The 18,364-nt window shown below is 40.3% G+C and overlaps 1 pseudogene; it reads left to right on the top strand.

Moving 5' to 3' along the window:
- The first annotated feature begins 2,125 nt into the window (after positions 1–2,125).
- On the top strand, positions 2,126–15,370 carry LOC133062739 (zinc finger protein 709-like; annotated as a pseudogene).
- The last annotated feature ends 2,994 nt before the right edge of the window (positions 15,371–18,364 follow it).

Here is an 18,364-nt window from a genome sequence, read left to right as displayed (position 1 = left end):
GTTTGTCATGTATAACTTTTCTCTAATATTTTATAATTTATAGTGACTTTTTTGTTGGTCTGCATTGTGGGAGAAAGACAGAAAGACCTTGATATTGGAAATCAGTATGAAAATCATAGGACAAATCTGAGGTGAGTTACACTGACAGGAGAAAGCATTGTCGCATGACAGAATATTAGTATGCAATGGCATCTTTTAAATTTTATTTTTTATTAAAGTATAGTTGATAAACAGTGTTGTGTTAGTTTTAGGTAGTCAGAAAAGTAATTCAGTTATACACACACACACACACACACACACACACATATATAATGTCCATTCTTTTTCTAGTTCTTTTCCATTATAGGTTATTCCAAGATATTGAATATAATTTCCTGTGCTATACGGTAGGTCTTTGTTGTTTATCTGTCTTCCCTCCCCATCCTTTCCCCTGTGGTAACCATAAGTTTGTTTTCTATGCCAGTCAGTCTGTTTCTGTTTTGTAGTTAAGTTCATTTGTATAATTTTTTTGGATTCCACATGTAAGCGATACCACATCTTCTTTATCCATTCATCTGTCAGTGGACAGTTAGGTTACTTCCATGTCTTGGCTATTGTGAATAGTGCTGCTATGAATATTGGGGGGCACGTTTCTTTTCAAATTAGAGTTTGTCTTTTCTGGATACATGCCCAGGAGTGGGATTGCTAGATCATATAGTAATTCTTTTTATATTTTTTTATGGAATCTCCATACTGTTCTCCATAGTGACTATAGCAATTTACATTCCTACCAACAGTGTAGGAATGTTCCCTTTTCTCTGCACCCTCTCCAGCATTTATTACTTGTAGATTTTTTGATGATGGCTATTCTGAGAAATGTGAAATGACACCTTATTGTAGTTTTGATTTGCAGAACTGAACTGAACAATTAGTGATGCGGAACATCTTTTCATGTACCTGTTGGCCATCTGTATGTCTTCTTTGGAGAAATGTCTATTTCAGTCTTCTGCCCATTTTCTGATTGGTTCTTTGCTTTTTTGATATTGAGCTTTATGAGCTATTTCATTCTGGAAATGAATCCCTTGTCAGCTACATCATTTTCAGATATTCTCTCTCATTCAGTAGATTGTTTATTCATTTTGTTTATGGTTTCCTTTGCTGTGCAAAAACTTTTAAGTTTAATTAAGTTCCATTTGTTTATTTTTGCTTTTGTTTCCATTACTCTAGGAGACAGATCCAAAAAAATATTGCTGTGATTTATGTCAAAGAGTGTTCTGCCTATGTTTTCCTCCAGAAGTTTTATAGTATCCAGTCTTACATTTGCAGCTTTAATCCATTTTGAGTTTATTTTGTATATGGTCTTAAGAGAATGTTCTAATGTCATTCTTTTGCATGTGGCTGCCCAGTTTTCCCAGCACCATTTATTGAAGAGACTTTTCTCCACTGTATATTTTTTCCTTTTTTGTCATAGATTAATTGACCATAAATGCATGAGTTTTTTTCTGGGCTTTCTATCCTATTCCATTGATCTATGTGTCTGTTTTTGTGCCGGGACCATGCTGTTTTGATTACTGTGGTCTTGAGGTATATAATCTGAAGTCAGGGAGCCTGATTCCTCCAGCTTCATTCTTCTTTCTCAAGATGATCTATGCCATGACATTTTAAAACAAAGAAAATACATCAGCCCAGCCTTAAAACTAATAAATCTTAGAATTGTTGCATCATTTTTTTCCCTCAAATTTATCCTAAATGTTGAGTGTATGAAAAATAGTACACTTGAAATCATATTCAGAATTACCAATATGAGTATTACTGTTTTAATAATTGCTGATTATCTTTCAGAGCTTTATTATATTCACTTTCAATTGGAATGTGCAGAAAACCTACACTTTCCTTGAAAATGGTAAAATTTTCATTGTCATAACTATTAATAAATATAATTAATAAGCCATTCATTAATAATATGCTTCTTATTTTTTATAGCAGTCATATAGTAGAGATGCTGTAAAAATAAAGAAGGTAATCAGTATGGGGAAACGTTTAGCCAGATTTCAAATCATAATCAGAAAAAGAAAACTACTGGAATAAAACTATACAAGTTCAGTGTATATGGACAGGTCTTCATGCATCATTCTTTAATAGGCACATGACATCTCATACTATACCAAAATCATGTGAGTATCAGGAGTATGAAGAGAAGCCATATAAATGCAAAGAATGTGGGAAGGCCTTTAAGCATCATCAATCTAGACACACGCATGAGAAGATTCACACTGGAGAGAAACCCTATGATTGTAAGAAATCTGGGAAGGCCTTCAAGCTTTGCCAATCCATTCAAAGACATGAAAGAATTCACACTGGAGAGAAACCCTATGAATGTAAAAGATGTGGAAAAGCCTTCAGATATCACCACAACTTTCAAAAACATGAATGAACTCATACTGGAGAGAAACCCTATAGATGTAAGCACTGTGGTAAAGCCCTCAGTTCTCTCAGATACTGTCGAATTCATGAAATAACACTGGAGAGAAACCTTGTAAATGTAAGCAATGTGGTAAAGCTTTTAGTTGTCCCAGTTACTGTATAAAACATGAGAGAATTCATAGTGGATTGAAACCATATGAATGCCAGCAATGTGGTAAAGCCTTCAGTTGTGCCAGTTGCATTCGAAGACGTGAAAGGACACATACTGGAGAAAAGCCCTATGAATGTAAAAAATGTGGTCAGGCCTTCAGTTGTTCAAGTTCCTTTTGAAAACATGAGAGAACTCATACTGGAGAGAAACCCTATGAATATAAGCAGTGTGCTAAAGCCTTCAGTTATTCTAGATCCTTTCAAAGTCATGAAAGGAGACACAGTGGAGAAAAGCGCTATACATGTAAAAATTGTGATAAAGCTTTCACTTGTCCAAATTCCTGCCGAAAACATGAGAGGACTCATTCTGGACAGAAACCCTATGTATGTAAGGAACGTGAGAAAGTCTTCAGTTTTCTTACAAAATTTCAAAGACACATGATGAAGCACACGGGCTATGGACCTTATAAATGTAAAGACTATGGGAAAGTCTTTGATTGTCCCAGTTACTTTCACTGTCATGAAAGGACTCCCAGTGGAGAAAAGCCATATAAATGTAAGGAATGTGTTAAGACCTTCAGTTTTCCTTGTTGTCGTCAAATACATGAAAGAAATCACACTGGGGACAGGCCCTATGAATGTAAGCAGTGTGGTAAAGCCTTCACTTACCTCAGTTCCATTTGAAAACGTGAAAGAACTCATACTGGAGAGAAGTCCTATGAATGTAAGGAATGTGGAAGGGCCTTTATTTATTCTTCAAATGTTCAAAGACACATGATCGTGCATACTGGTGATGGACCTTGCAAATATAAGGACTGTGGGAAAGGCTTTGATTGTCCTAGTTCATTACAAACACATAAAAACACTCACAATGGAGAGAAACCCTGTTCATGTAGAACTTGTAGTAAAGCCTTCCCAGTTCTTGTTGAAACCATGAAAAAAATCCATAATGGAGAATAGTGCCATAAATGTAAGAAATGTATGAAAGCCTTTATTTGTCCCAGTTCATTCCAAATACATAAAAGAGCTCACACTAGAGAGAAACCCTATTTTTGTAAACAATATGGCAAAGCCTTCAGCACTCCCAGTTATGTTCAAATACATCAAAGAACTCATACCAGGGAGAAAATGAATGAAAAGAATGTGGAAAAGCCCTCATATATCACCCAACCCTCCCAGGACACATGAGAGTACACACTGGAGAGAAGTGGTATGTATGTTAGGAATGTGGGAAAGCCTTTAGTCCCATTTCTTTGGGAAGCCATGGAAGGACTGGAGAAAATTGTATTGAATGTAAACTATGTAGGAAAACCTTCACTTGCCCTACATCCCTACAGAAAAACCATATAAAAATGTACATAAGATAGAAACCTTGTAACTGAAAAACAAGGGAAACTGCCAATTTTAACAAATATTTTCAAAGTCATGTGAAAATTCTACTGGAAAGAAGTCATCCATGTAAGTACTACTATGGGTAAGCTGTCAGAAAATTCACAACATGAAAGAAATAAATTTCGTGCATACATTTTCTTTGTAATTTGACTCATTCTCAAAGTGATTTTCTATTGTATGGATTTGTAGTTAGTTTTACAAGTATTCATTGAGGTGAGATAATTTTGTAGGTACTCATTAAGCAATCAATTCAGTTGCTCAGTCGTGTCTGACTTGCGACCCCATGGACTGCAGCATGCCAGGCTTCCCTGTCCATCACTAACTCCTGGAGCTTACTCAGACTCATGTCCGTTGCGTTGGTGATGCCATCCAACCATCTCATCCTCTGTCGTCCCCTTTTCCTCCTGCCTTCAATCTTTCCAAGCATCAAGGTCTTTTCCAATGAGTTAGTTCTTTGCGTCAGGTGGCCAAAGTATTGGAGTTTCAGCTTCAGCATCAGTCCTCCCAATGAACATTCAGGACTGATTTCCTTTAGGATGGACTGGTTGAATCTTCTTGCAGTCCATAAAACTCTTAAGAATCTTCTCCAACACCACAGTTCAAAAGCATCAATTCTTCGGTGCTCAGCTTTCTTCATAGTCCAACTCTCACATCCATACATGACTACTGGAAAAACCATAGCTTTGACTAGATGGACCTTTGTTGGTAAAGTAATATCTCTGCTTTTTAATATGCTGTCTAGATTGGTCACAGCTTTTCTTCTAAGGAGCAAGCGTATTTTCATTTCATGGCTGCAGTCACCATCTTCAGTGATTTTTTTCTGTCACTGTTTCCACTGTTTCCCAATCTATTTACCATGAAGTGATGGGACCGGATGCCATGATCTTAGTGTTGAGTTTTAAGCCAACTTTTTCACTCTCCTCTTTCACTTTCATCAAGAGGCTCTTTAGCAATACTTCTAAAAAATTAATAGGTAATTTTTCCTTTAGTCATCTGGTAATTTTTTGTGTGTCTGTTTTGAAGTCTGTTGGAACCATGAATTGAAGTTTATTTCTAATATGCAAGTAGGTTTAATTTTTACCTAATTTTGTAAGCTATGTGTAAGGAAAAGGACATTGAAAAATGATACTTTGGTTTTTTTTCTCCCCACTGGCTTCCTGTGGCAAGTACTGGATATGCCTAATTTATTTTACATGTAATATCTTCTACCTTCCTTAGCAGAAGCTACCTTTTCACTGCCTGAAGAAACTTATTCTACTTTATAAGTATGCAAAATTCATCACAGTGCAGTCTCTTGTGAATTATTATCTTCATCTTTTGTCCTTTACACTTTGTCATTTATTCTGGTTAATATTTGGACTATGGGATTTCCATTAGGAAGAAAGACTTTATGAGAGGACAATAAAATTTAGATTTGGCAATGACTCTTATTATATTAATGTGAGTACTATGAACTATATTTTCTAGAATGTGTTGCCTTATGGTCCTATGTTAGAAGTCACTAAAGCATAACTTATATGAAACTTGGAAAGCAGAAATATGATTTAGTCAGGTTTTGAAGTCAACTGTATAGAAGCAGTCAGAAGCACAGGCCTTTACAGACACTTGGTTCCAGCCCATTTTCCACATTCTTTTCCCCATCAATTAAGTATATCCTTAAAACCTCCACAGACTGCTTGTCTTCCACTTGATCTGAACTGTAGGCTTCTACACTTGTCCCCAAATTCAACACTGAAGATCCAGCAGTTTGGATTTTCCTGAAAACCCTCGTGTGTCCACTTGGCAAGAAATTTAGACTGTCATGATTGAGAATATTTTCTGAAGCACTGTTCTCTAGATATTATTAGTCTAAGGTCTAATTTGTGTAGTAAACACCTTGCTTTGTTTAAGATATAATTATCATGCCCAGAGAGTCGAAGTTTATAGTTTGCATCTAAAACAATAAATAGAAATGTTTTTATAGCAGGTAATGCCTATAGTAAAAAAAAAAAAAAAGAGAGAAAGAGACCTCAAATCAATAATCTAACCTTATACCTTCTCAATCTGAAACAAGTAGACCACTATGTATTTCTCCAGCAAGAAGGGTTTGTTCAGAATCAGCAGAGAATTGCAACTCATAGTCTGCAGTATGGCAGGGCACGTTGCAAGTCCTCACCCAGCAGAGGAATTTGAACACTTTTAGAGTGGAAAAAGAAGTTGGGAGGGCTCTAATAAACAAAGAAACCATGACTTTTCGTTGGCTGAGTCCTTGCCAGGAAAGAAGTATCTTGCTTTCTTCCTGTTGGGCTCTGTTATCATTGCAGGATATGAGAGCTCCCCCTTCTGATCTGCCCATCCTATTTGTGGTTTCTGTTTATTAAATTTTTTACATTTTCCCCTTCTGCACAAGATCTTTTTCTGAAAACATCATTTGTCAAGAGTCAGGTTTTCCAGTTTTAGCAGCTTTTCCCCCTCAATGTTAGGAAAAACCTTTGCTGGGGTTTAGTGTCTCATGGCAAAGGGAAAGTACCCAGATAAGAAACCTACTAAGGTCATATTTGAGTAACAAAAAGAGGTAAGAGGAAGAACCTTCAAGCACTTTAGTCTGTATGTTATTAAGATCATAGCCATTGGATATCATCTGAAGAGTTATGTTATCATCAAGGGTTTGGTAACAAACTTCCAGCAGACCTGGTCCAGATATAGAGAGGCTGAAGAGAGTTCTTTTGGAAGGTGTTGTTTTTACATTAATTAACTTATTTATTTGGCTGTACCAGGTCTTAGTTGCAGCACAAAGGATCTTTGATCTTCGTTGTGACATGCGGAATCTTCAGTTGCAGCATGTGAACTTAGAGCTACTGCAGGTGGGAGCTAGTTCCCTGACCAGAGATCAAACCCTGGCCCCCTGCATTGGGAGTGTGGAGTCTTAGTTACTGGACCAGGGAAGTCCCTAGAAGTGCATTCTTGAATCAACAAAACCTCTAAGTTGCAAGATGTGATCCATAAGGTCTTTGTTTCCCAAGGGTACTGTGAAAAGACTGTTCTAGCAAAACATGGTTACTTTTCATAGAAGCAGTTAGGCCTTTGCAATATTGAAGCATCTCCTCTTATCAGTTGTAGGTCAAAAGAATCAGTAGCCCTGCATTGGGCATCTTGTGACTGTCACAAGGGTGAGAGTTTATGAGTTCCAAAAGGTCTGGCTCTGAGATTTAGAACTAATGGCAATACATTTGGTCAGGGTATTTATGGGGCCTCAACAAATTCTGCCAACTGTGTCATAATTATGCCATTAGTGTGTCTGACTAAACCAGAGTATTGAGGGTAGTAATCACAGTGATAATGTTGTAAAATTGGTCATACAGAAGAGACTTGTCAAAGCACCTAACCAGTAAAGCAGGTTTTTTGATCAATATGAAATTCAAGAGGAGTTCCTCTGGTAGGAATACTATTTTCAAGAAGAATTTTAGCCACTGTATAGATTAGGGTTAGAGTTCCTGTGTCTGCAAGGGAAGATTTCAGTCCAGTGTGAAAACACATAGACCATGATGTGAGCATATTTATATCCATTAGAGGAAGCTGCATGAAATCCATTTGCCAAGCCTCATTAGGCAGTTTTCAATATTCAGGAGCAGTACAAACAGGCTTCACTGGGGAATTCCCTGGCAGTCCAGTGGTTAAGACTCCCCAGTTTCCACTACTGGGGGCACAGGTTCAATCCCTAGATGAGGAACTGATATTCTGCAAGCAGTGCAGTGAGGCAAAAAAAAAAAAAACCTCAGAACCTTAACAGTAGCTAATGTGGCAGGGAGTAGTATTGCATTCAGTAATTCCTGAATGTGGAGGCCATTTTTAACTTCCTTTTCACTGGAAGTAAGGGAGGCATGTTGCTTCCACAACATTCCAAAATCATGAGTTACTGTGAAAGTATATCTCTCAGCAGTACAAACACCAGCAGTTTGGTCCTTGGCTAACGTACAGGATCATGGAACAGCATGTAATTTCACCTGTCAGGTCAAAGCAGCCATAGGTAAAGATGCTGCCTCAGCAACATCAGCATCAAAAGGATCCATGAGGATAACCCAGTGAAGGGGTATCATGACCCTTCAGAGGTGATGGCCAAGTCCAGCCAAGAGGCTGTTGAAATAGGCACTGAACACAGGAGACTTATCAAATCTATGACAGCAAAATACTTATCAGTTACCAGCTTATTAGATGGAGTCAGTGATTTCTGTAATATTGGAGACTGGATATAGGGTTCTGTTTGGTATGACCACAACCTCAAGGTTGCCTTAATTCGCTGTGAGGTGTCATCCTTCCTTGGTTTAATAGGATAAGTTGGGCTGTTAGAAGGAGGACTGGGAATAATTAACTCTTTACTAACTAGCTTTTGTACATAGTTTTCAGTCCATCAAGGCCCCGTGTAACTTATGTTGGGCCATTAACACTCACCTAGAGCGAGACATCCTGGAATGTGAAGTCAAGTGGGTCTTAGGAAGCATCACTACAAACAAAACTAGTAGAGGTGATGGAATTCCAATTGAGCTATTCCGAATCTGAAAAGCTGATGCTGTGAAAGTGCTGCACTCAATATGCCAGCAAATTTGGAAAACTCAGCAGTGGCCACAGGACTGGAAAAGGTCACTTTTCATTCCAATCCCAAAGAAAGGCAATGCCAAAGAATGTTCAAACTACCGCACAATTGCACTCATCTCACACGCTAAGTAATTAGCAAAGTAATGTTCAAAATTCTCCAAGCCAGGCTTCAACAGTACGTGAACCGTGAACTTCCAGATGTTCAAGCTGGTTATAGAAAAGGCAGAGGAACCAGAGATCAAATTGCCAACATCCGTTGATCATCGAAAAAGCAAGAGAATTCCAGAAAAACATCTACTTCTGCTTTATTGACTATGCCAAAGCCTTTGACTGTATGGATCACAACAAACTGGAAAATTCTGAAAGATATGGCAATACCAGACCACCTGACCTGCCTCCTGAGAAATCTGTATGCAGATCGGGAATCTACAGTTTGGACATGAAACAACAGACTGGTTCCAAATAGGGAAAGGAGAACATCAAGGCTGTATATTGTCACCCTGCTTATTTAACTTATATGCAGAGCACATCATGAGAAAAGCTGGGCTGGATGAAGCACAAACTAGAATCAAGATTGCCCGGAGAAATATCAATAACCTCAGATATGCAGATGACACCACCCTTATGGCGGAAAGTGAAGAAGAACTCAAAAGCCTCTTGATGAAAGTGAAAGAGGAGAGTGAAAAAGTTGGCTTAAGGACATGGAAGCAACCTAGATGTCCATCAGCAGATGAATGGATAAGAAAACTGTGCTACATGTACACAATGGAATATTACTCAGCCATTAAAAAGAATGCATTTGAATCAGTTCTAATGAGGTGGATGAAACTGGAGGCTATTATACAGAATGAAGTAAGTCAGAAAGAAAAATACCAATACAGTGTACTAATGCATATATATGGAATTTAAAAAGATGGTAATGATGACCCTATATGCGAGACAGCAAGAGACACAGATGTAAAGAACAGTCTTTTGGACTCTGTGCGAGAAGGTGAGGGTGGGATGATTTGAGAGAATAGCACTGAAACATGTATATTATCTTATGTGAAACAGATCACCAGTCCAGGTTTGATACGTGAGACAGGGTGCTCAGGGCTGGTGCACTGGGATGACCCTGAGGGATGGGATGGGGAGGAAGGTGGGAGGGGGGGTTCAAGATGGGGAACACATGTACACCCAGGGCTGATTCATGTCAGTGTATAGAAAAAACCACTACAATATTGTAATTAGCCTCCAATTAAATTAATTAATTTTTTGTTTAAAGTTGGCTTAAAACTCAACATTCAGAAAACTAAGATCATGGCATCCGGTCCCATCACTTCATGGCAAATAAATGGGGAAACAGTGGAAACAGTGACAGACTTTATTTTGGGGGGCTCCAAAATCACTGCAGATGGTGACTGCAGTCATGAAATTAAAAGACACTTCTTCGTTGGAAGAAAAGTTATGACCAATCTAGACAGCATATTAAAAAGCAGAGAAATTACTTTGCCAACAAAGGTCCATCTTGTCAAAGCTATGGTTTTTCCAGTAGTCATGTATGGATGTGAGAGTTGGACTATGAAGAAAGCTGAGCACCAAAGAATTGATGCTTTTGAACTGTGGTGTTGGAGAAAACTCTTCAGAGTCCCTTGGACTGCAAGGAGATCCAACCAGTCCATTCTAAAGGAAATCAGTCCTGAATGTTCATTGGGAGGACTGATGCTGAAGCTGAAACTCCAATACTTTGGCCATCTGATGCAAAGAACTGACTCATTGGAAAAGACCTTGATGCTGGGAAGGATTGAAGGTGGGAGAAGAAGGGGACTTCAGAGGATGAGATGGTTGGATGGCATCACCAACACAATGGACATGAGTTTGAGTAAGCTCCGGGATTTGGTGATGGACAGGGAAACCTGGCGTGCTGCAGTGCATGGGATCACAAAGAGTCAGACACGACTGAGCGACTGAACTGAACTGAACTGATATTAGCTAAGTTATTTGGGGAATAAGGTCTGTGAGGTCCAAGCCAAATTTTAAGTAACAGAAACCATAATTTTGATCTAAGAATCATTGGTTCAGAGCTTCCCAGTTCAATATGGAATATTTTAGGACAGTGGGTGTTGTGACCATGGATAATCTAGGTACAACCATGGTTTTGATAGTAAAAGAGAAACACTGTCCTGTTTGTCCTCTGTGCTATGTTCATTAGTGCTTCTAAGATTATCAGAGGTATCTTGCTTAAATTTGTTGGGATCTCAGGTTAAATTAGGTGGCTCAGTGATGAATCTGCCTGCAAGGCAGGAGACATGGGTTCGAGCTGTGGTTTGGGAAGATCCCCTGGAGAAGGAAATGGCAACCCACTCCTGCATTCTTGCCTGAGAAATACCATGGACAGAAGAGCCTTGTGGGCTACAGTCCTTGGTGTCACAAAATTGGACACAACTGAGCAACTAAACAACAACATTGATTAACTACTTAAACGTGACGTAGTACCCTACATCAGCTGGCAAAATTAATTCTGAGCCTATTGTAATTCTGAGCCTGGCAGTGTACTTTCATGTTTTTTTTTGTTGGGGGGAAAAATTTTTTTTTTTGTAATTGAAAAAAAAAATCTATTTGGCTACACCAGGTCTTAGTTGAAGTGTGCAGGTTCTTTTGGTTGTGGTATGTGGGATCTAGTTCCCTGACCAGGGGCTCCTGCATTAGGAGAGTAGAGTCTTAGCCACTGGACCACCAGGGAAGTCCTTGTTGTGTAAATTGTTTTAGTACATTTCAGATTTCCACTTGGCTCAAAATGTGGACATTTTTTTAGTATTTTGTCTGTCTACCCTGTTTTGTTTTCTTCTTCACTGGATATACTTTGGGGAAGGGATACCTCTCTACCCTGGTTTTTATCATTTTTTTCCTCTTGAGAGCCTCAAAACAGTGCCATCAAGGAGTCTTCCCCAGGACAACTGGTTGCATTACAAGGCTTAAGGAGCCCAAACTTAAGTCAGGTGTAAACTAATCCCTCACCTGTGCCACAAGAATGCCATTGGTGTTGTCCCCTTGTAACTCTAACAATAACAAACATTGCTGAGGATATATCGAGAAATTGGAACCATTGCACAGGGGTGGTGCAAATTAAAAAGTGGTGCAGTCACTTAGGAAAACAGTCTGGTCATTTCCTCAAAAATTAAACCCAGAAATACCATATGACTCATCAATTTCTCTCCTACCTATACACCCAAGTAAAATACAGGCGTATGTTCAAACAAAAACTTGTACATGAAAACATAATAGCCAAAAGTAAAAACATTCCAAATGTATGTTAATAGACGAACAGATAGAAGGGGAAAATAGAATAGAAGAGGAACAGGTGGCAGCAGTGACAGATTTCTTGGGCTCTAAAATCATAGCAGATGGTGCCTGCAGCCATGAAATTAGAAGATGACTGCTTCTGGGAAGGAAAGCTATGACAAACCTAGAGAGCACTTTGCCAACAGAGGTCCATATAGTCAAGGCTATGGTCTTTCCAGTAGTCATGTACAGATATGAAAGTCAGACCATAAAGAAGGCAGAGTGCTGAAGAATTGATGCTTTCAAACTGGTGCTGGAGAAGACTCTTGAGGGTCCCTTGGACAGCAAGGAGATCAAATCAGTCAACCCTAAAGGAGATCAGCCCAGAATACTCACTGGAGGGACTGGTGCTGAAGCTGAAGCTCTAATACTTTGGCCACCTGTTACGAGCAGCCAGCTCTTTGGAAAAGACCCTGATGCTGGGAAAGATTGAAGGCAGAAGGAGAAGAGGGTGACGGAGGATAAGATGTTTGGGTGGCATCGCCAATTCAACAGACATGAAGTTGGGCAAACTCCGGGAGGTAGTGAAGGACAGAGAAGCATGGCATGCTGCAGTCCATGGGGTCGCAAAGAGTCAGACACGACTTGGCAACTGAACAACAACAGATGAACAGATAAATGCGATGGGTTTTATCCACCCAGCAGAATATTATTATTCAGTCATTAAGTTGTGTCAAACTCTTTGTCATCTCATCCTCCATCGCCCCCTTCTCCTGCCCTCAATCTTTGTCCATAAAAATGAATGAAGTGTTGATACATTGAAGTACCTTGAAAAAATAGGCTAAGTGACTGGAGTCAATTGCAAAGACAATTGCAAGTGCAAAGAGTCAATTTCAAAGTCAATTGCAAACTGTATAATTGCAAAGAATTATACAATTGTATTCCTTTGAAAGCCTTAAATAGGGAAATCTATATAGGTAGAAAGATTAGTGGTAGTCTAGGCACAGGGACTAGAGGAAGAAATTGGGAAGATTGGGAGTGATAGCTAAAGAGCAGAGGAGTGTGTGTGTGTGTGTGTGTGTTTATTTCGCTGTGCTGGGTCTTAGTTGCAGCACTTGGGATCTAGTTTCTCAACCAGGAATCTATCCCAGGCCCCCTGCATTGGGAGCGAGGAGTCTTAGCCACTGGACCACCAGGGAAGTCTTGAAAGGAGTTTCTTTTTAAGGACAGGAAAATACTCAGAAATTGACTCTAGTAGTGGTTACATCTGCCTGTGAATATACTGATGCTGTGAGCAAGGACTCATGTGCCCACAGCACAGAAAGCCAAGCTCTGACACGAGGTATCTGCAACAAAATATGGGTTTGTTTGCAGGGAGCCAAACAAGGGAGTGGGAGACAAGTCTCAGATCCACTCCAACTTAGTCTATGAGTTAAGGGTTTTTTTTTTTTTTAAGGGAGAAGAACAAAGAGGCTGGAATTGATCATCATCTTGTGACAGTCCTGTGACATTTCTTAATCATAGTTTTGGGAATCAAGATGTCCCTGGTTTATGAGTCTCAGCCCAGATGGGCCATGGCCTGGAGGTCTGTTAGCTTATCCTGACCTGGAGAGACAACCTGAGTATGTACATTAATGATGATATCTATAATAGCAATTGTAGTACATTAAGAATGTTATCTGGGCTTCCCTGGGGACTCAGTGGTACAGAATCGGCCTGCCAATCCAGGAGATGCAGCTTCCTTCCCCAGGTCAAGAAGATCCCCTGGAGGAGGAAATGATAACCCACTCCAATATTCTTGCCTGGAGAATCCCATGGACAGAGGAGTCTGACGGGTTACAGTCCATGGGGTTGCAAAGAGTTGGACAGGACTTAGCGACTAAACAAGAATAACAATGTTATCTACAACAGCAATTGTAGTCATCTGACTCTAGTTGATTAGTGGTCAGTTAGCACTGAGGTCCGAAGATTGAGATCAAAAGGGATGATAAAGGGAATAAAGTTTTGAATAGAGAGATTAATCATAAGCTCAGTGAGGGAACTTCATTTTAGAGGAGACTCAGTTTCACTGAAAACCAGTGAGTTATAGACATTATAGGGTCCATTATATAGTATGTGTGTTGGATCTCAATGAAGTTTCCAGGTAAGTGGATAAATGCATTAAGAGTTTTGCAATGCAGAGTTCTGCAATTCTGGCTCTTAGACATCTAAGAATTTCCAGATTATTTAAAACATCCATTACCTCAGATTGTTATTGTGTGTGTGTGTATATGGTGAGAACTCTTAAGATCCCCCTCTCAGCAAATTTCACTTATACAATACAGTGTTGTATTGTATTGCCATTCATATTGCCATACTCAAATACAGATCACTTTGTTAGTCATTTATACCTCAGGAGAGCTAGGAGAGAAGGAAGAGTTTCCAGGGGCCTCTCACATTTACATTATCGTTTGTTTTGTTTTTGTTATAATTAGTGAAAATAGGAATTCAGTTACCTTAGGGGTCTTATAGCTGTTTAAAAATTCTTTCGGGACACAAGCTAACATTGATCTAAAATAAATTTCCTTCCCATGTAAACTGAATTTAATGAAACCTGATATTTTAATGACATGTCTCACACGCTCTGCTTAGAGAAGAGTACCCCCAGCTATGCCTGCCTGGCTCAAACTTCTCACCCGGGCCAAGGAAGGGCTCTAGGACTCAAAAGTACCAAACGAATGGGAGTGGCGAAGAGATGGGAAGAAAGCTCAAAGTTGTCAAATTTCAAAGATTAAAACGGAGTCCGTCTCTTTATTGCAGATGGTGATGTCACACTGAAGTGGCTATTTTTCTACAAAAGGGTCCCAGTTGCACACAGAGCTGACACAAAGCCCTCTGGTTCCAGTCTATCCTGGTGTGGGCACCCTCTTGTCTATACTTGCTTCATCTTGAAACTGAATCAGGAATCCCCTATGTGCATCTGTGACCTCGCGTTCTGATCAAGCTGAGGGGAGACTACAGTCAGCTTTAGAATAGGAAAAAGTTCTATTGAAATTCACACATTCGCCGGGACAAGTTACCAGCAAAGGCCAAAGCCATTTTGCACAAGCCAAGTGTCCTCCGACGGTAGATGGGGTGACGGATCACAACCGGTGAGACGTAGCCAACCGCTCTGGCTTTGCTGCGGAAACTTGAGCATGCTTAATGGTCATTCTCGTCGGCCGCGGGCTCTGCTGTTCCGTGAAATGCACTGGTCGTGGGAGTCGTAGAAAGGGCTTAGGGAGAACGAAGAAACCTAGAAATGATGAGTGTGAGTCTCCGAGTGCGAAGACGGAGAGGCGGGACTGTTTGGAACTGGCCTGGCCATGGCGGGGACCGAGCTTCCCCGCAGTCAACTTCGGAATCTGCTGGTCCGAGTCCCCCCGGGGCATCTCTCAGACCTGTCCTGCCCGGCTCGCAGCGTGGGGGGCGGGGAGCGGCCGTCAGGAACCCGGGCGTCCTGTCCTCTCACGCGGCCACCTCGGCCCCAACCCCGCCGCCTCCCTGGGCAGCTCTTCGCCCGCAGCCCGGCTTCTACCCCATAATGTGCAGTGACCATGAGGACGTTTTTTAGGTTCCGTGTCTGGGCTTTATGCGAGGGAGGAGCTGTGGTGTGTGGGGTCTCCAATCCCTCCCCAATAGGACACGATTTCTCTTGAGTTTTTCAAATTTGAGGGAGTAGGGTCTCAAATTCACAACCAGGTTTCACCAACGTAGCACTTCCTAGGGCTGCCAATACATCCCTAAATCTCCAAATCCCTTTCGCATTTCCAAGGGTTTCCAATGTGGCTCAGCTGGTAAAGAATCCGCCTGCAATGCGGGATAAGTGGGTTCGATTCCTGGATTGTGAAGATCGCCTGGAGAAGAGAAAGGTTACCCATGCCAGTATTCTGGCCTAGAGAATTCCATAGGATTGCAAAGAGTCGGACACGACTGAGCGACTTTCACTTCACTTCGCATTTCCAAACACCAGCTTCTGATCACTCTGATTCACAGCATTTTCTACTGTTTGCCTGCTGTGGTGCATTTCATATTTCCTCAGTATTTTAATGTATCCTTTTGTCAGTAGAGCCACAGATGGCTATTAATAAAATTAATAATACATTTTATTCCTTATTTTTAAAATATTTACTCATTTAATTCTTTGGCTTCACCGAGTCTTTTTGTGGTGTGTGGGATCTAGTTCCATTACCAGGGATCGAACCCCAGGACTCCTGCTTCTGGAGCAGAGTCTTAGCCCCTGGACCTCCAGGGAAGTTCCCAGATGGGTATTTATTAAAACCTCATTTTTTTGTTTGTGGATATATATTACATGGGAGGAAAACCGAGAATGACCACCTGGAACTATGTTGCATGAAATCTTTGAGCCTCTGCTCTTCAGAATCTTTCCTGGGCACCGTCATCCTGTGAAAAATCCTTTGGTTGGAGATTCCTTTTTTGAAGCTTTCCTGGTTGATCTGTCCTTACCTTGCCCCTCCCTGCTTTTGTTGACTCGAGAAGATTTATTGCTTTAAGTGTCCATTTTTCAGTAAGGGTAAATACATTTTTTATTTAATCAATAAGCTTGAAAGACAGTATAAAACATTTACAAAGAGGCAAGAAAAAGGTTAATTTCAGGGGGAAAAAAAGAATTTCATCATTGCATTTCATTTAAGATCCTGGTGTCATCCCTTAACCTGGCTGTAGTTAAGTTTCAGAGGGCTGTTCATTACTTTTGGGTGATTTCCAAAGAAATTGCAGAGTTTAGACTTGCAGACCAGAAGTGTTCAAATAGGGTTAGTTACGAAACAAGTCTTATCATGGAAATAATAATTAACATCTTCTTTGCTGAAAAAAATATATATTGGGGATTTTCTGATTATACAAGTGTATTTCAGTTTTCCTTCTTACTCTTCACATAAACACTGTTTGATTGAATGTGCTGGATTGTTCAGTGTGTTTGTATAATTAAAATGTAATAATAGTGGTGCCAAGTGACTCCAGTGGGGAGTGTGGCCTGTCGTGGGTGAGCCAAACTAAGCCCCACTGTGAGCCTGCAAAGAGAGTTAGAAGTGAAGGCCCATTGGCTCCTCCTAGGAACCGATTCATTGGAAAAGACCCTGATGCCGGGAAAGATTGAAGGCAAAAGAAGGGCAGGGGCAGAGAATGAGATGGTTAGATGGCATCACTGACTCAAAGGACATAAGTTTGAGCAAACTCTGGGAGATAGTGAAGGACAGGGAAGCCTGGTATGCTGCAGTCCTGGGGTTGCAAAGAGACAGACATGACTTAGTGACTGAACAGGGAGATGGAGGAGATTTTGTGATTCTCTTTCTGAAGTTGTAATCATGGTTTGCCTAAGTGTTGCGTTTATAATGGCGGTGCATTCAGTGTAATTTGCGCACAGGGAAGTCTGTGGAGGTTGGTGTTCTGTTTCCTTGACAAAGGGTTTGGGAATTTGGGAGTTCTTTTGGGTTGACACCTGCTGAAAAATTCCTCACTTGTGAGAATGGAAGAGGGGATGGCCTTTTTGGGGTCCATACCCTTCTTCCTCAGAGACTGACTCACTTTTAGGGTTCTATTGCAGTTGGGAGTATCTGGACCACAATTTTTACAATTACTTCATGTATGTATTTTGGCCCTGCCAGGTCTTCGTAGCTGCGCTTGGCCTTTCTCTAGTTGCAGCACATGGGGCTGTGCTCCAGTTGCAGCTTCAGTAGTTTTGGCTCATGAGCTCAGTTGCCTTGAAGCATGTGGAATCTTCCAGGACCAGGGATCGAACTCATGTCCCCTACGTTGGCAGGCAGAATCTTAACCGCTAGACCACCAGGGAAGTTTGTAGACCAGATTTTAAGAAGATATTTAACTTTCTGAATGTGGGTTTTCCTTTTCAGCTGTAAGGGAGCAGTCTGCTTATCTCAGCTGATTCAAATATTTACTTTTCTCTCCTTTGGATTCCTTTATCTGTCGAACAAGGTGGTTCTGTAATTTTTTTCCTTAGTAGTTCCTACATAACCCCTCTATTTGCACTATTTTGTTAAATTTTGTATTGCTGCATTACATTATAACAATTACTAAACCAGTATTAATGTATTAAAGTCCACAGTTTTCGTTATCAATGTCTTTTTGGGTTATAGGATCTATAGGTTTTGGTAAGTGTTTAATGACACATATCTATCATTTCTCTACCCTCAAAATCCCTTCTGTTTCACGTTTTCATTCATCTCTCCCTCCAAACCCCAAATTCTTCAGAACCAAAGATATTTTTATGGCTCATAATAATGTCTTTTCCAAAATATCATCTACTTGGAATCTTATGTTGCCTTGTCAGATTGGCTTCTTTCACTTAGCGATGTACTTTTGAGATTCCTTCATGTGTTTTTATGGCTTGATACCTCATTTCATTTTTTCATTGAGCAATATTTCATCTTATAGTGTAATGACACTGACTGTTTATCCATTCGACTCTTGAAGTACATCATGCTTAACTCTCTTATCAATTATGAATAAATCACCTACAGACATTCGTGTTAGGCTTTTGTGTGCACTTAAGGTTTCAGCTAATTTGTGTCTCTGTCAAGGAGCAGGA

The sequence above is a fragment of the Dama dama genome, chromosome 9, assembly GCF_033118175.1.
Source record: "Dama dama isolate Ldn47 chromosome 9, ASM3311817v1, whole genome shotgun sequence".
NCBI classification, from domain to species: domain Eukaryota; kingdom Metazoa; phylum Chordata; class Mammalia; order Artiodactyla; family Cervidae; genus Dama; species Dama dama.
Note: the sequence above shows the minus strand (reverse complement) of the source record. Positions and strands in the feature narration are given on the sequence as shown.